This window comes from Jaculus jaculus, chromosome 16 (genome assembly GCF_020740685.1).
Source record: "Jaculus jaculus isolate mJacJac1 chromosome 16, mJacJac1.mat.Y.cur, whole genome shotgun sequence".
Lineage (NCBI taxonomy): Eukaryota > Metazoa > Chordata > Mammalia > Rodentia > Dipodidae > Jaculus > Jaculus jaculus.
Genome location: NC_059117.1, coordinates 33,202,984 through 33,226,025, shown reverse-complemented (window position 1 = coordinate 33,226,025; position 23,042 = coordinate 33,202,984). Strand labels below are relative to the sequence as shown.

At 42.1% G+C, this 23,042-nt stretch overlaps 1 protein-coding gene and 1 pseudogene across 2 annotated transcripts in view; one reads left to right on the top strand and one right to left on the bottom strand.

Moving 5' to 3' along the window:
• Positions 1 to 23,042, bottom strand: part of Itgb8 (integrin subunit beta 8) — a 99,429-nt gene that overhangs the window by 60,367 nt on the left and 16,020 nt on the right. The window lies entirely within an intron of this gene.
• LOC105943679 lies at positions 20,269 to 21,426 on the top strand (annotated as a pseudogene).

Genomic DNA, 23,042 nt, shown 5'->3' with positions numbered 1-23,042 from the left:
TCAGATTCGGGGCTTTAGCTTGAATTCTATGGCAATGGTAGAAGATCCCCAACATTTACTATGCTAAAGTCATATTTCATGATCTGTGAACCAAGTTAGGTGTTTTTTGTTCTTTAGTCTATGCCTGTGAAAGTTAGCATATGCAGATATAATATCTCAAAATGTAAGGCCACGTTGAGTCATAGGAAATGAAATTTCTGAGAAGTAATTTCAATGGAAATTCTGATTATGGTAATACTGATTATTTTCAAATGTAGAATAGAGAAGCAGATATAATTGCACAATTAGGTATTCTGGGAGCAAAGAAGATAAGATGACAGAGCTATTGCAGTCAATTTCATTTAATTTATCAGTTTGGATCATATTAAGATCAAGAACAATTCACTTTTCCCTAGATTCTTGTGCTGATTTTTGTTTGATTTTCAAGGCAGGGTCTCACACTAGCTCAGGATTACCTGGAATTCAATATGTAGTGTCAGGCTGGCCTCAAATAGTCCTCCTACCTCAGCCTCCAGTGCTGAGATTAAAGGTGTATACCAACATGCCCTGCACTAAGTTTATATTTTCTAAGCTACCTTTTTCTCTTTAAAAAAAAATGGGTTTGGCATAAAAATATGTGCATCTGTGCACATAATCACATATAGACATAGTAGTTAAAAGGGATAGTGTCCATAAAACTCCCATTCCAATTTTTCTTCTCCCTCTCAACTTTCCTCAGCATTCTGGAGTCCGAATGCCTCGGCTCTGACTTGGACGCAGTATTGCCCAGGTGTCGGCAGCAGGCTGCGCGAGGGTAGGATGCGCACTGGAGTGGTGAGGCGTGCTGGTGATGCTGGTGAGTGCCCTCCATCTTCACCAGGCAGGGCTTGGGCTCAACTGCAGACATTCTTCCCTAACAGTCTCCTCATGATCTATTATTTGATCTCTGTGGCCTCTCCTACCCTTTGTCCTTGGCTCTACATCGACTTTTAATATATGCAATCCAAAAGCACTTCACCAAATCTTTCCAGATCAGGTCTAGAATTCCAAAACCTAAAAATAACTCGTGATGTTTTGGGCTCCCTTCTGTACCAGCTTGGCCATCTAAATTCAAAGACACTCGCTAGTCCAAATCTTCCATCTGGCTTAGGCTGCAAAATGTTAAATCTGCTTACTCTTAAAATACTCAGAAGAGTAAGTGACCTTTTCCGTTTTGTTCCCAGAAAGAACACCAACAGAGCCTAGACACCCATCACACGCTGGAAAGTAGCTATGGTCTGAGCGTATCCTGAAGTTCACATGTTGAAAGGAGTCCAGTTCAATGGAAGTATCAAATGGTGGGGCTTGTAAGGAGTGACTACATCTGAGGCTTCTCCATTGAGTGGGTTTTACACTCTTGCACTTCTTTTTTTTTAAGATTTTATTTTCATTTATTTATTAGAGGCAGACAGAGAGGGGGAGAGGGAGAGAGAGAAAAGAGGGAGGATGGATGCACCAGGACCTCTAGCCACTGCAAATGAACTCCAGATGCATGTTCATCTGGCTTATGTGGGACCTGGAGAATCAAACCTGGGTCCTTAGGCTTCACAGGCATGTGCCTTAACCACTAGGCCATCTCTTCAGCCCCTACACTCTTGCATTTCTTTTTTCTATGAAGACAGAGGGCTGCCAGGAGACGCCAGATGCCAGTGCTCTTGTCATGACGTTCACAGCCTCCAGAACTATAAGAAACACTTTTCTGTAGCTTATAAATATCCCTGTGTCAGTTATTTTGCTACAGCAACATGAATCAACTAAGATATAAAGTTCAAGTAACCTTTAGTAGTGTTGGTTTTCATTGGGGCAGGGGGTGAAGTTTACTTCAAGTTCAGACTTAAATAAGCCTCTCATTCAACACACAGAACTCTGCAATGCCATAAGGATTACAGAGTCATGGGAGGCAGATAGAGAGCTGAAGTCCATGTCTGTTTCTAATGCTTGTTAGATTCTGACCTAAGTTAAATCAGATTGCAGTGCAGGTCAGGCTACTGCTTCCATAACACACAAGGTACGTAACAAATTTGTAGGCAAAAATATGTTTCTTTTCTTTACTTTCTTTCTTTTTTTTTTTTGTTTCTTTTCTTCTTTTAAAGATTTTGCATGCAACTCGCTCTGAATCCCAAATGGGCCTTGGATTATCAGCAGCATTCATGCCTCAGCCTCCCATGTGCTGTAATTATAGGCGGGAGCCACCATGACCAGCTTTAGAAACCTCTTTTCTCTGTATGCTTTCTTTTTTTTTTTTTCCTTTAAAAACTTCTGCTGTCTTGGATCCCGCTACCAGCTATAAGCTCCTTCCCATTGAGTCTTTGAGCTGAACGCCACTATTGCACAGGTGTACATCTTGTCAGGCTGGTTGACTTTGTGTCTAGTAGGATCCCCTCTTTGTTCGCAAGGTCACTGGCAATTTTCCCCCAAGGAGCTCATGTAGCACTTTCTAGTACTATGAGGGCTAACCATCAGGGAGCTCACTTCCTCCCAGACTCCAGTATGATCTCTCGATGTTCTGTGCTGGCAGCTAGTTGTGTCTGCTGTAATAGGCTCTTAACTTTTCCCTCAGGTTAGTCATCACGTGCTTTGACAGAAGCTTGTCTTGTTTTGGGGACCTCAAGTCTCTCTGACCAACAGCTCAATGTGGAGTGTAACCCATTTCTGGCACTGCGAATTACAAGCCAGTCAGTAGTTTTCCGATTAGGCTTCCTCCCACCTTCCCAAAGCCAAGACACTCCCCGGCCACACACTCCTATTGAGGGTTTTATCTTTTAGTCTGATATCCAGAGGATGGTTTCTATGGTCCAAATCCATGTTAGCTTTAGTTTTGTGTATATTGTCCCCACATGTCTTAGCCCTTCCCCTCAAGCCCTTCTGTCCCCATGATCTGTCTCCCCAGTTCCCTGTCAGGTATGCCTGAAACACAAGCTATTCCAGGTTAGGAACCGCATGTGAGAGGGGCAGCAGTCCATCTCACTGTCGCTGAAATGAATTCCCAAAGCAGACACAGCTATGGGAGAAGGGAATTTATTTGACGCTTACAGATCCAGGGCAAGTTCCATAACGGCAGAAGAAGTTGTCCCATTTAATTTTTTTTTTTTTTTTTTTTACTAGACCAAGCAGAGAGAGAAAAACAAGCACTACCACCACCAGCGCACTTGAGGGACTCCAGACAAAGCTCCAGCACTTGGCATATATTTGGCTGGAAATTACAGATTCATCCCCACAACTTAGAGCTGGACCCCAGGATCCACCCCCAGCAACTCCTCCTCCAGCCAGGTGGTTGGAGATGTAAATTGCAAGCTTTAATAAATTCCTGAATCTATTAAGGGACATCCATTCAAACTGCCACAGGACTCAGAATCCTGTGGACGCTAGGGTCATTGACTTCCATGAGAACTTTCCGCTGGTCTTTGGACAAAAGAGAGGCTACACCCCTCAAAAATCTCTCTTAATACCTCTGCTTATCCCCTTTAACTCATGTTGCTCTCACTCTTATGGGAAAATCTGCATTACCTTTTCTTTCATAGATGGCAGCGAAAACCAGGGAGAACCAAAATTCATTGACATGACAAGAAAAGACAGCTGACTCCCTATCAGGGGATGAGCCAGCTCTTGTAAACCAGACAGGGTCCAGGAGAAACCACAGAGATTGGAGTGAAGCAAGACTGCTGCTCTCAAGGAGAGCCTGACAACCTGTGCCAGGCTGACGGTGGTAGACTCTGAGGATGCTCAAACCATAGCAAAGCAGAAAGCTAGAAGTTTCTGAGAGCTGAACACTACAGTAGACTCATAACACAACCATCAACGCTCATGGAAGTTTGCGAAAGAGAGGGCAGGAAGATTGTAAAAGCCACGGGGTAGGCAGAGTGTCCAGAGGTATTTCCACCCACAATGACTGACTGCTGCTCTCATAACTCATAACTCACAGCATCATGGCGAATATCAGCAATCCCACTGAGGAGGGCCCTCAGTGGAATGGGGGGGGCAGGGAAGAGGGGAATGAGCCCAACAAATGATTTGTCTATATAACAAAGAATCTAATTAATAAAAATAAGACAAATAATTTAACAACAACAAGAAGTTCCACCTAAAGATAAGTGAGTATGAGGGCAAAGGACTTTGGGGCTGTGACGACATCCCGGTTCCAGGCTGACCTTGCCCAGAGTCTACATAGCTACAGGCAGAAAGAGCCCATACATGGATCTGAAGAAGGCAGGCCTTAGGTTCTGCAGAACTGGAAGAAGGCCATAGGCTGAACACTATGGGAACAGTGTCAAATAATATTTCTGGAGAATGTCATGGTTACTCTTCACAGAAGACATGCCAGATATACTTGGACAGGCAGAATTTTAAAGTGGTTATTCTTTCATTTTAAAATATGGAAATGAGTAAAATACCTAACAGGAAAGTATCATATCAATTAGAGCCATTGACGTCACCGAGTACACAAATTACTATGAGTGCTATTAGTCAGCATGTGCCAAAAATCTCTCTCTTTCCTCATTCATGTTTTTACCGGCGACCCCCACCCCCACACATACACACTGTCTCATGTCCCCTTCTGTAAGAGCAGAAATCTGCACATTACCCATGGACCACTGCGCAACTGCTGTTTTCAGACACTGGCATTCCTCCCCAGCCCTTGTCTACTCAGCTCACTGGCCCTTCCCATTCTTGATACAAGATCTTGGTGGTTTCCTAGCAGCCCTGGCACATCTCATTAGCATGGAGGCCAGAGTCCCTCTTTCTCTCACAAGGATGGTGGTGGTTGCTTGCGCAATCATTTGTTCAGGGATGCTGCATTGCAGACCCTGGTCTTTTATCCCAGCACTACGTCTTGACGAAGGCTGGTTCTACTGGAAAAAAAAAAATTAAGCCACCAGAGCACAATGATGTTTTAAACCACAATTTCAAATCCTTCCATTTTGCCCGTTTGTTTTACTTCCCACAAGCTCCGTGTCATTAAAAAAAAAAAAAAAAAAAAAAAAACTTTTAAATGATGCTGTGACAGAATAAATACAGGATTGAATCAACTATCACATTTCTAAATAATTTGGTTCCTTGATCTATGAACAATTTACAAATGGAGGCAACAGATGTGATGAGGCGGCACTACTGAATGGAAGCTCAGAGGAGACTTCCCAACTTCCGCAGAGTTGCTACTCACTGGCAGGTACCTTAGGCTAGCTTTGTAAAATCCCTCCACTTTCATTTTCTTCACTGTAATGCAGGGCTAACAATACATATATTAAATTGTTTACAAAGGGCTGGAGAGATGGAACTTGCCTGCAAAGCCTAATAACCTGGGTTCTATTCCCCAGTACCCACATAAAAGCCAGATGCACAAAGTGGTGCATGCACCTGGAGTTCTTTTGCAGCAGCTGGAGACCCTGGTACATCTATTCATTCTCTGCCCCTGCTTTTCTCTCCTCGGAAATAAATAAAATATCTTAAAAGTATGTTTATTGTAGGTAGACCAAAGCTAAGCCTGTAAGAATAATAGGCATTCAGTAGGGGAACTGCTACACTGTTAAAAATCAATATTATAATAAGCAGCAGCTGGAGACCCTGGTACATCTATTCATTCTCTGCCCCTGCTTTTCTCTCCTTGGAAATAAATAAAATATCTTAAAAGTATGTTTATTGTAGGTAGACCAAAGCTAAGCCTGTAAGAATAATAGGCATTCAGTAGGGGAACTGCTACACTGTTAAAAATCAATATTATAATAACTTAAATGTAGGGCTACTTAGTGGTTAAGGTGTTTGCCTGCAAAGCCAAGGGACCCAAGACCCACGTAAGCCAGATGTACAAGGTGGCACATACGTCTGGAGTTTGTTTGCAGTGGCTAAAGGCCCTGGTGGGCCCATTCTTTCTCTCTCTTTCTCTGTATCTCCTTCCTATCTCTCTCTTAAATAAATCAAATAATATTAAATTTAAATTTAAAAAGTGAAAAAATAACATATACAGATGCATGCATGTATGTATGTATATCTATATGTATACATATTTAGTTCTGTGTTCCAAAAGAAAAGAAGGGTGTGCATGGTTAAATCTGTATGTAACTTGTTTATTTAATAGAGAAAAATTTTAAGTACAGTTAATATATACAAAATTATTAAGTAAAAATTAAAGCATTTAGCTTAATTGTTTTAAATGATTATGAAAGCAAGTAATTTCAAAACACATTAATAATCTAATGTACTACAAATATAATTTTAGCATGGCTATGAACCAGATTACTAAAGATCTATTAGAACACCTTCATTGTATTCACATTTTGTAATGTAAATTTGATTAAAGCTTAAGAATATTTGGTTTATTTTCCAGTAGTAAGTGTCTGTGATGCAGGTGAAATGATCTAAAACTGCCTGCCATAAAGAATAATAAATATCACTCATCAAAAGAGATTAAGAGATTTCTCAGTGGTGAGTGCAGCTCCTATGCATGAGAAGGCCTAAAACTGCCTGACTGAATCTCCACATCCCACTTAACCAGCTGGGTATAATCATGTACACCTGAAACCTCACACCTGCAAAGGGAAACAACATAGGATCAAGAGAAAATAGCAAATGCTGGTATCAGTAAGAGACTCCAGCTCAAGTAAGAGCAAGCAGAAGAGTGAAGGCCCAACATGTGATGCCACAAGTGCACATACACATTTATACACCACACATATATACGCATTACACAAGCACACACACACATACATTATATACACATGCATGCAAGCACGCAAAAAAAAATAGATAAGAGGACACAAAAACTAGGAAACTTCATGTTCTTGATTCTCAGATATTCCTTGTTTTAGATGATGTTTTGATTAATATTATTTTGACAATATTCAGTATAGAACAGTGAGGAGAAGCAAAAAACAGGGCCTAAAACCATATACAAAAGCAACAACAAAACACCCCTCCAAGTCAAGGAATTAAAAAAAAGTACATATAAATGTTTAGATTCAGAACTTTCCATAAGTTAAATGATCAGTGAAAGAAGATATATTTCTAGTGTTTTTTTCTCCTGCTGTAATGACTATATAACTGTCTTTGAATATAATTTAAATGATGTTCATGGTTATTACCTGACTTATAGAACAAAGAAGACTGATAAAGACTGTGTCCCTGACATTTCAGGAGCAACTATTCTGGATTTCATTACCCTTCAGTAAAATAGTTTGTAAGAAATGCATTTTTTAACCACAAAATATACCTTCAAAGTTGTATTTACTATATAAATTCAATTAGATTTGCCATGTGTGGATCATTTTCTCTTTTTCCTCTAAGTCTGTCCTTAGGCTTCCTTAGTACACAGTACGACCTTATCTAGATTTTGCATTTGCTGTTTCATTTAGTGTCCAGATATAGGAAACAATTTTACTGTAGGAACTAGGAAGCAAATATAATTAAAAGGATTATGATACATTCGTGGCAATGCTCTAGTTTCTAAAGTAAGTTTTATGCAATAAATATATATTTTATTTCTGTCCATTTAAGAGTAGTTGAGAATTTCACACTAACATTTTTCATATTATGGAATCAGAGAATACTACCAGCTACAGTATCACCCAACAGTCTTTTTTGTTGTTGTTGTTTTGTTTTGTTTTGTTGTTGTTTGTTTCCTTCACCTTATCTTTTAATTTATTTCAGACTTGCAACAAATTTGGGACATTCAACTCAAATAACAAATATGTCTATGGTAAGAACCATTTTCTCTAAATAATTTTGGGTTTTTTTCTTTCATTTGAAAAGAAAACAAACAAAATATACACCAGTATCTTAAGGATTTAGTGAGAGCACAATCTGGATTTTTCTTGTCCTTCTTAATTTAAATTTTTGCCTCCCCTGCTAACTTGGATAGTCGAAATATGTGCTTGGAAAAGGAAATGGTAGGTAGTGTTTAATCATTAGTAATTCAAGACAAAACTAAAGGAATGAAGCTACTCTAAGAAGAGATAATTATGGAAATTCCTAGCAAGTGGTGTATTGAGAAAGAAGTAAAATGATGAAGGAAGGGTAAGGGGTAAACAAAAGTGTGGGTGTCATTCAAGTCTGGCCTCAGCATGACCTTGTCTACTGTACAAATGATACCATAATGCTGTCCTACCCTGAGGCCATGGGGCCTTGATTGAAAAGCATATTTGAGAAGCACTGGCTGTAGCTGGAGTGGGGTTGCAGTGTGTTGACCTCCTCTGAGGAAGAGGCCCCTGTGTTGGAGGATAATTCATCTCAGAAGGCAGTAGCTGTTGGCCATCAACACTGGAGCAGCTCAGAGCCACAGGTTGTAGGGTGGCATGCAGTGGTGGTTTGAGTCAGTTATGCCCCATAAACTCATGTGTTTTGAGTGCTTTGTCCTCGGTGGGTGGTAATTTGGGAGGTGGAGCCTCGCTGAAGGAGGTGTGTTGTTGGGAGGGGGTTTATGGATGTTACAGCCAGCTCCCCTTTGCCAGATTGTTTACTCTTCTGCTGCTTTTGTCCACTTCCTGTAACGAGGAGGTGATGTCCTGCCTCTGCTTATGCTGTGCTGTTGTCCCCTGCCATCTTCTGTTTCCCCTTAAGACTCTTTAAGTCAAAATAAAAACTTCCCTCCCATCAGGTGCTTGTGGACGTGGGCCTTACCACAACAATGAGGCCACTACAATATTTTCCCAATGAAAGAAGTCTGTAACAGTGGTATGTACCCCAGAGGAAAATGAATGATTAGTGTGGTAGAGCTTGCTATTTATCCATCTGTGCTTTTTGCCTAACCATATCCTGGATTTTCTGAAGTCGCCTTGAGAGGAAGTGCAGAGCCACAGTTCCCAGCTTCTCTTGCAGGGACAATGGCTGGGTGACTAGTTCTGATGATGGAGGGGCAGCCCAAAGTTGCTCAATGGGATGCCTGTGAAGGAGTTTCTGAGAGAGGGCTTTCTGTCATTTACCTATCTTGCTTCTTTCTGCCTGGCACGTGGATGTGATGTTTTGACGTGGTGCTACTATACCAAGGAAACCTGTCTTGGGGAAGCCGACAGCAAAACTGTAGAAGTGAAAGGGCCCAGGCCTTTCATACCAAGCACCAAGAAGTCTCCATCTGTGCAAGGGCCACTCTCAGAGCTGTGTCTGATGAGAAGAGATTTTACTTCATTTTTATTTAAACCATTGCTTTGAGGAACTGTCTCCATAGCAGATAAACACTATTAACTAATGAATTTTCACCTTTTTCTTTAAGGAGAAATTAATGTGAAAGGGATACTGATAACAGAATTCAGGGAGATATTTTCTAAAAGAACTGTTAAGGCTAACATTAATGTAGATGGAGTAGAGCATTCACATTGAAAAGATTTTTTTTTCATGTTTTATATGTTCATTTTCCTTTGAAAAATTAAGATTACTAGACTATCAGTTTGGGGTGGACAAGGCTTTCAACACATTTTTCTTTATATGTGTTTGATCCTAACACCTGCTTTATATTCAGTAAATGTAGAATGAACAAATAGGATTCTAAATTAAAGTTTACTTGGAAATTTAATTACTGGGGTATTAATAGCTCTTTACTAATTACATTTTAAATAATGTTCATTTCTAAAATCTATTTATATCAAGAGATGATATAACCATGTTGTTAATAATAAACATTTGGGTGAATCTTGATATTCCAAACTGTTAAAAGAAATATCTCCATACCAATATTATTTATATCAAAAGAAATTAAATTTATTTGAAAAATACTCTATTTAGTGAAATGATATTGAAAGTAACATTTTTTAATATTACTTTCACCTGATGCAAAACCACTAAGTTTATTTACATTCTCTTATTGCTTAGATCCAAATCAAATTTCCATTCAGGAAGTAGTCATTTCCTTTCTAAATGTGAGTAATTCCTAATTAAGTCGAACTTCCTTATAATACAAGTGTTAGGACATAACTATTACCTTTGCTTTTATTTATAATAATAAGTATTTCTGCTTTTATTATGTGTAACATTGATGCTTTTAGGGACAAATTTCAACCCTCCCTATTATATGGTTTAAAAATACATGAAATTATAGTATAGGTTTTTTGTTGACATAAAAATTTTGGAATGCAAAAGGGGAAAAGGGTCTTTCAACTTTGGGCAGGTTAAGATATGTTGGGACCCATGCTACATGTTCTACTTGTCTGTCTTGCCTTTGGAGCAATCCCAAAATGAGTCAGAGTTTAAATGGGCTGGGATGACATAAATTAGAAGTACAGTTGCATCATGGGACTTACAAGAAGAACTACTGTGTAGGCACAAATGACACTCATTTGCGTTGAAATTGGTCATCATATGAAGACTGCTTAGATGGGATTACATCACATTTTATTGCAATTCATTTATATACACATTGTAATCAGTTTTTCAAGACTCTGTTGCATGCTTTGGGTGATTATATAATTTATGCTCCACCCTGGGGTCATCTTTCTACATTGAAAGTGTGCTGGTGCACTGGTACACTAGATGCCCATAGGAACTCCTGAAGGAAACTGCAGGCTAGGGTCACCCTAGGTGTGTGTGGAGTTTTAGCAGTGTAGAATGAGAATCAGAAACAATCAACAAGACAATTTATTAAGTGATCAGAACGAATGAGAATGGACAGAGACACCCACATGTTAATAACAAAGGAGTCTTCTCACAGATTGGCCTGAAGTAGACAGCCTGAAGGGTAGGTCAATGTAGAAATCTCACTGAAAGTTAGATCATATCCATTGTGTGTGTTGATGTATGTGATTTCATGTGTGAAGCACTTGGCAGGATAAGGGGGAGTTATCATCCCATCTACATTTGAAGGTGATCACCGAAGTTCCTGGTTATCCCTAGGCCATGAAATGTCTGGGATGGGATGTCTTCGCTGGACAAACGGCAAGAGTATTTCCTTCAAAGGGTCCAGTTCAGTTCCCTTGTTGTTTACATGAGCCTATCAGTTTACATTCAGTCAACTCACCTTCTGGGGACTGGTGAGAAAGTGAGAGATACTCAGGAGGAAAGATGGCCTGCGTGGAGACTCCTCCGTCAGCACAGCCTTCCTGCCACAGCCTTGGAACTTCAGAGAGCATCAGTGTCTGGAGACTCAAGGAGGACTCTCTCCAGGCCCTTCTGAGGTAGATTCTGGTTAAGGCTACATTTGTCTAACTTTAAAAAGCAATATTAGTCATGTGCTTTGGGTCTTGTTTTAACTGGAACCTTTCCATGCATTCCAATTCTCCTGTTTATGAGACATACTCCCTTTCTATAAAAGCCAAAGCAGCCACCAGCTTTCCATTCTAAATAATGTTTTCAACTTAACATACTAGACTGACAGCGTCCCGGAGCTCTTCCTATTTTCCTCTCTAGATCTTGGCAGGTATGAACTTCCTTTCTCTCACTGAAAACAAAAAAGTGCAGTTTTTCATGCCACAAAACAAAAAAGAAGAAAGAAAGAAAGAAAGAAAAGAAAGAAAGAAAGAAAGAAAGAAAGAAAGAAAGAAAGAAAGAAAGAAAGAGAGAGAGAGAGAGAGAGGAAGAAAGAGAGAAATGTCTTGGTTGGAAAAGGAGGGATGCCTTTTCTCCGTGACACCTTTGAAACTTGAAACCTGAAGTCAAATTGCACGTGCGCACTTGATTAGCAAGTAAGAAAAAGCAAAATCTGAAATGGTGGGTAATTTAGCTTTAGGTAAAATAAGTAAATAAATTAAAGCCGAAGTGCATTTCATGTAAAACGTGACTTTTCTTCTTGAAACATATCAAAGTCTAAAAAAGCTTAAAACTTGGATCCTAACACTTGGGGGAAAAAAAAAATCTTTATTCACAGTGTGATAAAATTTAGGAAAATAAAAGATGATAACTGTTTATCACGTGGTTATTCTGTGCTGGGCCTAAAGGAGCATGGATAGGTGTCGTCTCATTAATAGCTAGAAAGTCCTGTGAGACAGGCAGGCGTGGTAGATGGGGAGCGAATGCGCCCAGAGAGGCCGTCTCGGCCCCGAGTCACCGCCGGTTGGCTCAGGCTCCTCCGGGGGCTCAGTTTTGACCTTTCCTCGGGAGCACCGCCCTCCAGGAGGTTCGCACAGGCGCTGATCCTGAAGGGAGGCCGAAAGCCCCTGGCTCCGGTTCTGATCGGTCGGTGGTGACTCAGGAGCCCCCCCCACGCACCTCCGCACCAGGGCCGCGGCGCCCCGCCGGTTCCCGTCACCCACGCCGGGCCGCTCTCTGCCCCCCGCTGCATACGTCTCCCCGGCACGATCGCTCCGTGCTCTCGAGCGCGGAATAGCTCCCCAAAGGCTCCGGTGCCCTTTGAAAAATTCGTCTTATTTTTCCGCTCAGGGACACTGTGGAGTTTCAGCTACAAATCCTGGCCTGGGCCCCGGGGGCGGGTGGCGGCGTGAATCAGAGCAGCGGGCCGGGAGGAGGGGCGCCCGTGGCCCTGACCTCCTCTCTCTCCTCCCTCCTCTCTCCTCTCTCCTCCCTCCTCCCTCCTCTCTCCTGCCTCCTCCCTCCTCCCTCCTCCCTCCTCCCTCCTCCCTCCTCCCTCCTCTCTCCTGCCTCCTCCCTCCTCCCTCCGCTCTCCTCCCTCCTCGGCTGCTCCCTCCTCTCTCCTCCCTCCTCTCTCCTCCCTCCTCGGCTGCTCCCTCCTCTCTCCTCCCTCCTCTCTCTACCTTCCCTCCCGCGGCGATGCTCAGAGCTGCGTGCTAATTAGCGGAAGCCCATGAAACTGCGATTCGCATTTGTCAATTTTCAATTCTGCCCTGGAAGCCAAAAGTGGAATAGAGAAGAAGGCTACTTGTTCTTCAGACCCTGTTATTTTGCTTACCTTGGTGTTCATAAGGACTTTTGCTAGGCTCTGCATCCTTGTTGATGAGGTGCTGGGGGGGGGGGTAACTGCTCCCTACTTCACCTGCTTTGACCTACTGAGCTGTGAGTTTTTTTTTTGTTTTGTTTTGTTTTGTTTTCAGGAAGACAGTTCAAAGCCTAGATTGGTGAACCTTTGTTTTCTAGCATGTACAATTCTGTTAACATATGGATTTATTGAGATACAGTTTTGAACTGGTAAGGTTTATTTTAAAAGGTCAGCAAGATCTCTATCCTTTAGCTAGAATAGCTGCCCACAATGTGGACCAATTACTCAGTTTTACGGTTTAACATTGTAGGCAAAGAGGCACATGCAGCCCTTCAGGGAGGAGAATGGAAGAGGTCTGCAGGCCATTTGCAGACTAGTCAACAGGTCGTTATGTCTGTCAAACCCCTGCACTCGTTCTTCAAATAGGATGTTTATTAAACTAAGTTACGCCAATATTTTTTTTTTTGACATGAGCACTGCAAATTAACTTAGATGGAATATTACTTGTTAGATAAAAGACAAACAGTGCAGAGTGAATATATATATATGTGTGTGTGTGTGTGTGTGTATAAACACACATATATACTTTCCACCATAACAGTATTAAAAAATCATTAAACTACATGACATTTTATTTAAAGCTGAACCAAAGGGCTGGGGCGACGGTTCATCTGGGAAGAACACTGGCAGTACCAGCATGAGGACCTGAGTTTGATCCCCAGACCCAAGTTAAAAGCAGACTGCCGGGGCTGCAGAGATGGCTCGGCTGTCAAAGTGATTGATTGCAAAGCCTGACCATCCGGGGTTCAGTTCGCCAGCATCTGGGGTTCAGTTCCCCAGCATCCATGTAAAGCCAGATGCATCTGGTGTTTGTTTGCAGTGGCAAGAGACCCTGCCACACCGATTCTCATTCTCTCCTCCCACCCTGCAAATGATAAATAAAAATATTTTTTTTTTTTTGCAAAAAAGAAGGCCTGCCGGGCATAGTGGTGCACGCCTTTAATTCCAACACTCGGGAGGTGGGTGGCAGAGGTAGGAGGATTTCCGTGAGTTTGAGGCCACCCTGGGACTCAGGTTCAATTCGCCAGGACCCAGGTAAGCCAGATGCACAAGGTGGTGCGTGAGTCTGGAGTTCGTTTGCAGCAGCCAAAGGCCCTGGAACTCCCATTCTCTCTCTCTTTGCCTCTTTCTCTCTCAGATAAATAAAAATAAAATAATTTTAAAGAAAAAGTAGGCTTATCTGTGCATGCCTATAACTTCAGTGCTGAGAGGAGCAGAAACAGGAGGGTCACTGGGTTCAGTGGTCAAGCAGTTTGACTGAAAAAATGGGAGCTCCAGATTCAGTGAGAACCTGTCTCCCACACACGTGTCTACTGGGCACATGCAGCTCACACACATGTTTATACCATAGACACCAGTAAAATAAAAAATAGACAAATTACTCTTTATGTAAGCCTTTTGACTTCAGATCACTGAGTGGTTAATTAAAGTTGTTTATTCCTACAAAGTACTTAGCTGATGTGCACATCTTCTTCCATTCAGATTAGTAGGTAATTTAAAAGCCAGGCATGGTGGCACACACCTTTAATCCCAATACTTGGGAGGAAGAGGTGGTAGGATCACTGCGAGTTCGAGGACACCCTGAGACTACATAGTGAATTCCAGGTCAGCCTGAGCCAGAGTGAGACCCTACCTTGAAAAACAAAAACAAGCAAACAACAACAAAAACAAAAACAGATTAATAGATAATTTATTCCATTGTTCCTTCATAGGAAGTGAGTCCAAATGATAATGAAAATAATCTCTTCAAATTAAAATATACATATTTAGGCTGGGGGATTGCTCAGTGGTTAAAGATGCTTACTTGCAAAACCTACCAGCCTGAATAAGACTCGCCAGTACTCATATCAAGCCAGATGCAACCTGGCACACACATCTGTCACCCCAAGGTGCCTATGACAATGGGAGGCAGAATCAGGAGGATTCGGAGCTGGTGGGCCAGCCAGACTGCTAGTCCTGTAGCTGCAACAGAAAGAGAGCCCTGCCTCAAAGAAGGCAGAAGTGGAGCACAGTTGCATAAAGGTTGTTCTGCAGCTTCATGTGCTTCACTTACACACAGGCACAAATGAATAACTACACATAGGTGCTATTAAACATCATATCTTCTATTTGCAATTTATTTGTGAAAGCAGCTTGGAAATCCGAAGGGACTACTGATATCAAGCCAAGATTAATCTTACATAATATAATACAATAATATTAATAATGTTGTTTGAACTCTACATTAGTCATATGTTTTATATTCTATTCTATGAAGTATCCTCATGCCAAAGATTATTCTAAATATTCATGCCTTTTCTAGAATTGATTTTATCAATGGTTAAAACAACAGGAAATTCTGAATTGTAATCAAATGACTTTAACCTGAGGGTATATCTCACAACAGACATTTGACCTTCTATAATGTCTAAATTACCTTAAAGTTTGCATGAGTGTCTGTGTAGCATGTCCTGTGTATGTAATCATGTGTGCAGGCAAGTACATGAGGAGGCCAGAAGACACCATCAGGTGTCTCCTATTGCTCTCTACTTTATTTAGGTCTTTCATTAAACCCAGCTTATCCAGGGATCTACCTGTCTCTCCCTCTCAAGGGCTACGATTGCAGGCACACTGCCTTGTCTGCCCACTTCCATGGGTGATGGCAATCAGAACTCAGGCATTCACACTTGCTTGGCCAGTGCTTTACTGACTGAACCATCTCCTCTGCCCCTACTTTAATCTTTCACAATTAGTATTTGCCATGCTTAATTTCATTGACTGGAAAAATTTAAATATATACACACATATACATATATGTATAGATATCTTTGCACACATATATACATATAATATATACAATAATGCATATGTATATGTGCATTCATATATAAAGTAGTACAGTTGGTATATTATGGAAATTTTATATTATTATTCTATCATGAACTAGAGTTCGTGCTTTCCTTTGAAATTCTTGTTCCACAGTCCTCAACATTTCCCATATTTCTTAGAATAGTCAAACTCCTACTTTCCCTTCATCTTAACCCAGTTTTCCCAGAGTTAATCATTCCTTGGAGAAATGTTCAAACAGGGTTTTACTGTTTTCTTTGTCTTCATTGGCTACTTTATAGAATTATGCCCCAGCCCCACCTCCCACCTCTTATCCATTTCCATTTTTTCCAGGTTTTCAGCTCTGGTGTAATATACTCCTCCTTTATCCTTGTAGTCACCGCAGGAATGTTTCCCAACTTTCGCAGTGTTTTCATCACTTTGCCTAACCACATCATCCCCACGCTTCCCTCTTCCACCATGGACAGAGCCTTTAGGATCCCTTAGGGCACTGACAATGGTGGGAATCCTCTTAGTCTATAACCTGGCTAGAGAAAGAATTATTAGTCTCAGAAATCCATAGAGAAGCAGAAAGAATGACAAATACAAGCCAAGCCAGAGGACAGGACGGAACATACACAGAGGTAGGTCAGGCAGCAGCAACGGGGTGGTACATCCTAAGAAACAGCCTGAACCTTTCTACCTGAATCCACTGTATGGGGCACGGTTCCGAGATCTGAGTCTCTTAAGGAGTGTGTCTGCTCACCCAGCCTAACCCCTTCACCCAGCTCTTCCTCAAATCTGGTTCACTTCCATCATAGTGATCACAGTCAATGTTACAATTCATTCTTTTTGAGCCCTCAAAGAAAAGATTTTACCAAGTCTTCCTACTTAAGAAATCCCTAAGTTCACCTTCATAGTACAGAGAATGTCTCTATTCTCTTTTTTACTGTGTAGGAAGAGTTACTCTCCTTAAAGGTCATGTTGTTTCCTTGGTACCCAGCTCCTAGCAATTAGCTATGTCTGAACATTGAGTGGACACTCTCTGTGGTGGTTTTGTTCAGATGTCCCCCATACACTTAGGTGTTCTGAAGGCTAGATTCCCAGCTAATGGAGATTTGGGAATTAACGGCTCCTGGAGGGAGTGTACTGTTGGGGGCCGGCTTATAAGTGTTATAGCCAGTTTTCCCTATGCCAGTGTGTGGCTCACTCTCCTGTTGCTATGGTCCACCTTATGTTGGCCAAGGGGTGATATCCACCCTCCGCTCATGCTATTGTTTTCCCCTGCCATCATGGAGCTTCCCCTCAAGCCTGTAAGGCAAAATAAACCTATTTTTTTCCCACAAGCTGCTCTTGGTTGGGTGATTTCTACCAGCAATGAGAATCTGACTGCATCAGTAAAGTGGTACTGGTGAGTGGGATTGCTGCCAGACACCTGACTGTGCGGCTTTCGCCTTTTGGAGCTGACTGTCAAGAGGAATGTGGAACGTTTTGAAACCTTGGCTTAAGAGATGCCTTGCAGTGCTGTAAGTACAGCGTGATGGACTGTTCTGGTCAGAGTTGAAAGGCATGAATGCAGTACGAACTATGGACTGTGAGGTTTGGTTTATGAAGGTAAGAAAGAGGCTTGCTGTTATGCTCGTGTCCTGAGAAGTTGTGCAGGTTTGCTTTATGTAGAAATTCACTGGTGTGAGCAGAGGGATATGACACAGAAAGAAAAGTCTTTGGATGAACTGCTGCCCGTTCAGCTGCAGTTCCTCGTCCCGTTCTCATAGCTATTCCTCTTTGTACATTCCATGCCTTGAGGCTTTACGAACTCCCAAAACTCTGAGCCCTCTCCTCATACATGAACACAAAATTAGCACCTTCAGTGCCAAATTCTCACCATGTTTTTGTCTGGTGACAGTATTTCTGTATTCTGCTGGGCATCCCCCTTAAGATTCCTGATGTGTCTTCAAAACCCACAAATGTTCCTCTTCCTAACCTGGATGACATATTTCTGTTAATTACCTTATTTTCCCAGTTTTTTTTTTTTTTTTTTTCTGGCTGAAATGTTGTGGTCAACATATGTTCTCTCCACTGTGGGCCCAACAACCTATCAGTCACAGCTTTACTTTATCATCAGCATTCATGGACTCTCCTTTTTACCTTTCTGGTCCTATTGTAGTGTAGACCTTGGTAGCTTGTCATTTGTTATATCATAACAACTCCCTTATCATCTCCTACACCCAGTCTTTAAGCATGTTGTTTCTATCTACTTCCTGATACAGTGTAAACACATTGCTATGACAATGAACAATTATAGAAAAACAGACACACAAAAAAGCACACTCCAAAATCCTTGTGTAATTTCCCATCACCTGAAAAGCGCTAAAAAGGATTAGTCTTCTCAACCTGTTACAACAAAAACCTTAGACTAGGTAATTTGGTAGTAAAAAAAATGTATTGCACACTGTTCTAGAGGCTGGGGAGTCCAAGGTCAAGTTGTCAGTGGGTTTGGTGTCTGGTGATGACCCCTTCCCAGTGGTTTCGTACTAGTCCCTCAGCATCTAGTGTGTACACATGCCACCTATCCTACATCTCCACTACCAAATAAGTCCTCCCTCCTGCCTTCAATTCCTTAGAGAATTTGTATTGTAATTCTTATACTCTGTACACTTATGTGCGTGGCTATCATTTAGTTGTGTTTTTGTTTAATTATTCTGTATGTGCTTGTAAAGTATATGCTATATGCGTAAAGGTATTTAACAAGGACCAAATTCTCCCAGGGAAGAAACAATATTGGGTCATTGGGAAAGTCGTCCAAAGTGCTGTCTATGGTACCTTCTGCTGTTACTGAAAGTCCTGCTAACATCTCTTCAGACAATCAGCCTCATTACTTGGAGTCAAGGGTAGTCCAAGACTCCCAAAGAAATCCAATCATGGAGGAAGCAGGCAGTAAGCCTCTTAGACTGGAGTGAGACCCTGCTTTCCCGCAGCTCTCTCCTTACTTCTGTAGGAAACACGAGCAAGCCTCAGAGATTCCCTTTGTCCTCCTCACTCGCTAGACAACCACCACTGTCTACTTTGAATTTCTCAAAGGTAATTTCACTGATCCTTGGTTACAACAACCTCTACAAGATTCTCAAGCTTGCCCTCACCATGACCTCCAAATGCTAATCCATATAAGGCTTTTCCTCTGCCTTCCATTTCATTTACATCTCCTGGCAAGTCTCTGGTGCCCTTCCTGCAGAATCAAGTGTATCTCAGTCTTTCCACAAGGTTCCCTTTGCCTCCTTGTCCTCATAGAATCCTGGTTTTCCTAAGGATTGTGTTTTCATTGCTGACCTTGAGAGTGATATCAGTGTTCCTCCCAAAGCCCTCATGTTTGGGCCTGGAACTGGATGGTGTCTCCCTTATTGACATTTGCATAGCATCCTCGGTTCCTCATGTCTAAGGACCCACCTAGCTTTGACCTTACTTACACAAGTTATTTCATTGCTACAGTGAGTTTTCAGGCACTTAGTGCGATACAATGACCCCAGGGCATATACCCATCTCAGTCTCTCAAAAACTGTAACTGCTTGCTAACTGTCAATCTATCCAATACTACTATTTAAATTTTTGTCCACTTCAGTATGTGTACAGATCACCTTTGCAACATCTACATGCCCTGCTTTCTTGTTCTCCTCTTCCCATATTATTGTTTCAACTGCCTTAATTTTGTCACTCTCTTCCATGGATACAACTTTAGGAGAGGCCATTATCAGTAATTCCTGCCATGCTACAGTCCTGATGGCGCACACCATCTTCTCTGATTGCTTATTCCTTCCATTCTCTCTAAAGTAAACCTAGGCTCCAGACACCAACAATAGGCCGCTCCCTGTTCTTCCCTCCTCCTGCCTACTGTCTCTTGGCATCTCCTCTAGTCTTTATCCTCCAGCTAGTTATCAGCAAAGCCAACTCTCCCACTGCCTTCAGGTACTTGCTCAAACATCACCTGTGTTAATGGGCACAGGCCCTTCTAATGGGCATGAAATGGCAACTGGCAACGGCTCCCTCCTTTCCTCTGCTTTTTTCCATTGTGTGCCTCTCTAACATGCTAGATAATTACTTACAACCATATATCTAGTTTTTGTTTGGTTTCCTCCCCTCAGGAAAACATGGTACTCTTGACAAGAATTTTCATTTCCGGGCTGGAGAGATGGCTCAGCGGTGAAGCGCTTGCCTGTGAAGCCTAAGGACCCCGGTTCGAGGCTCGGTTCCCCAGGTCCCACGTTAGCCAGATGCACAAGGGGGCGCACGCGTCTGGAGTTCGTTTGCAGAGGCTGGAAGCCCTGGCGCACCCATTCTCTCTCTCTCCCTCTATCTGTCTTTCTCTCTATGTCTGTCACTCTCAAATAAATAAATAAATAAATAAATAAATAAATAAATAAATAAATAAATAAATAAATAAAGAATTTTCATTCCCTAAGGGTTTTCTTTTGTTGTTGTTGTTTTTTAATGTGGCGTGAATAGTGCTCACTGCAATCACTGCTGAAAGATATTTATTAGGCATTGCAGCCGCCGCGGCTCCGCTGGGCTCCTCAATCCCAACAATGGCCGCTCCAAGCCCGATTGGCGGCGGCGGCACCAGGGCGGCGGAGGTACCCCCGGCCCGGTAGGGTCCCCGGCTCCCGGTCACCCGGCCGTCAGCAGCATGCAGGGTAAACGCAAAGCACTGAAGTTGAACTTTGCAAATCCTCCTGTCAAATCTACAGCAAGGTTTTACCCTGAATCCCAATACAGGAGTCCAGAACCCACACATAGAGAGAGTGAGAACACACAGCATTGAGTCGTCAGGAAAACTGAAGATCTCCCCTGGGCAACACTGGGATTTCACTGCTGAGGACTTGAAAGACCTTGGAGAGATTGGACGAGGAGCTTATGGTTCTGTCAACAAAATGGTCCACAAACCAAGTGGGCAAATAATAGCAGTTAAAAGAATACGGTCAACAGTGGATGAAAAAGAACAAAAACAACTTCTTATGGATTTGGATGTAGTAATGCGTAGTAGTGATTGCCCGTACATTGTTCAGTTTTATGGTGCACTATTCAGAGAGGGTGACTGTTGGATCTGTATGGAACTCATGTCTACCTCGTTTGATAAGTTTTACAAGTATGTATACAGTGTATTAGATGATGTTATTCCAGAAGAAATTTTAGGCAAAATCACTTTAGCAACTGTGAAAGCACTGAACCACTTAAAAGAAAACTTGAAAATTATTCACAGAGATATCACACCTTCCAATATTCTTCTGGACAGAAGTGGAAATATTAAACTTTGTGACTTTGGCATTAGTGGACAGCTTGTAGACTCCATTGCCAAGACAAGAGACGCTGGGTGTAGGCCATACATGGCGCCTGAAAGAATAGACCCAAGTGCATCACGACAAGGCTATGATGTCCACTCTGATGTCTGGAGTTTGGGGATCACGTTGTATGAGTTGGCCACAGGCCGATTTCCTTATCCAAAATGGAATAATGTATTTGATCAGCTAACACAAGTCGTGAAAGGAGATCCTCCACAGCTGAGTAACTCAGAGGAAAGAGAATTCTCCTCCAGTTTCATCAACTTTGTCAACTTGTGCCTTACAAAGGATAAATCCAAAAGGCCAAAGTATGAAAGATATTTATTAAATGACTGCTTACTATCCTTCCGTGAAAATTATAGATTACAGTGGATGTTTAACTGTCACATTTCCCCTTTAAAGTGACACACTGAGAAAGAAATGATTTTGGCCATATTTCCCTCCCCATGGCTTAGGGACATGACTCAGATCAGCTTCATTAACCTCCCCTTTGTCCAGCACTCCTCACCCCTCATCTGAGTTGGTTTTTCTCTAGAGACACTGCCAGACACAGGGCTCTGTCCAACATACTACACAACCTTGTCCTTTATGCTTGCTGCTCAGTGTCTTCCTCCTGCCACAAGAATGTCCACTCTCAGTGGGGGGGGGGGGGGGAAAGGGTGAGTCACAGCTCAAGGGAATATCAGATGTATTGTAAACACATGTGTGGAATGAGAGGCTGAATGGGTATTTTCCCTGCGTTGGTCACAATGCCCTGTGTGCTTTTGTGTTCCTCCACTCTCTTGGTTGATGTGTTTTGTGTCACTTGTGTAGCTTTGTCCAACCGGTATCCCCTCCTGTCAAACCACTCAAGCGCTCAGCCTGCCTCCCTGGGAGAAGCCTGGCCCGGACACTGCGCTCGCCTCACCGACGGGCAGGTCTGTACTGTTCCCTAACAAGACCAGAGTGTTTTCTCCCACAGGCTGTACCTGAGTTTTATCCAACAAGTTTCACCCCTGGTCTACAAAACTGATAAATTAACTCTCTTTTTAATAGTTCCCATGAATGGCTAAATATACTGCAGACAATTGTGTGTGCCGTGAGGGTACAGGATGCAAACTCTATACAGCACTTCATGTCCATGCATATCGTGACGATCTCTGGGAGCACTGTACCCGAGGAAAGGGGACCCTGTGCACTGTAAACTTAAAGCAGTTGCGGCTTCCCGTTAACCAGGGCTCCGCACTCTAACTCTCTGTAAGGGAGAGGAAAAACTAAAAGTAAGCATAATATTTATAAAGACTTTGCAGCTCTGGCTTGCATCAGAGCACATTTATTTGTCCTCTATCCTATTTGACTCTGAACGCTAATGCAGTAAAACACAGGGAGGCCAAGGCTTTTCCCGAGCCCCATACACTGTCTTGTACTGGGTAGTCAGGGATCCCCAGAGCCAGTTTCTTGCCCATAGAGAATCCCCGTGGCAGCAAGGGCAAATACATTGAAGGTTTTCCCAAGCAATCCTTTCTGTTTTATTGACTTAAACTGTGGGTTCACGAATCTGATCAAATGGTAAGTGTGAGACTTTCGTCAGTTGCCAAAGAACATTTAAATGATGCACTTACTAGTGTATGAGAGTGTACATGTACATTGTAAATATTTTCCAAAAATATTAGAATGTGAATGATTATAGACTTTAATTATTTAACATCACCTTTCACAAGTAGCTCAGGTAACCAGGTTCACTGTTTTGTACCTTCCTGTGGATAGCTCAGTTACTATTATGAACATCTGGTGATAGGGCTGGAGGGATGGCTTAGTGATTACGACACTTGCCTGTAAAGCCAAAGAACCCAGTTTTGATTTCCCAGGACCCACATAAGACAGATTCACAGGTGGCACATGCAGCTGGAGTTTGTTTGCAGTGGCTAAAGGCTCTGGCATGCCCATTATCCCTCTCTCTCTCCCTATTGGCCTCTCTTTCTCTCTCAAATAAATAAAACAAACTAAAAATGATTTTTAAAAGTCTGGCAATAGAAGTAAAT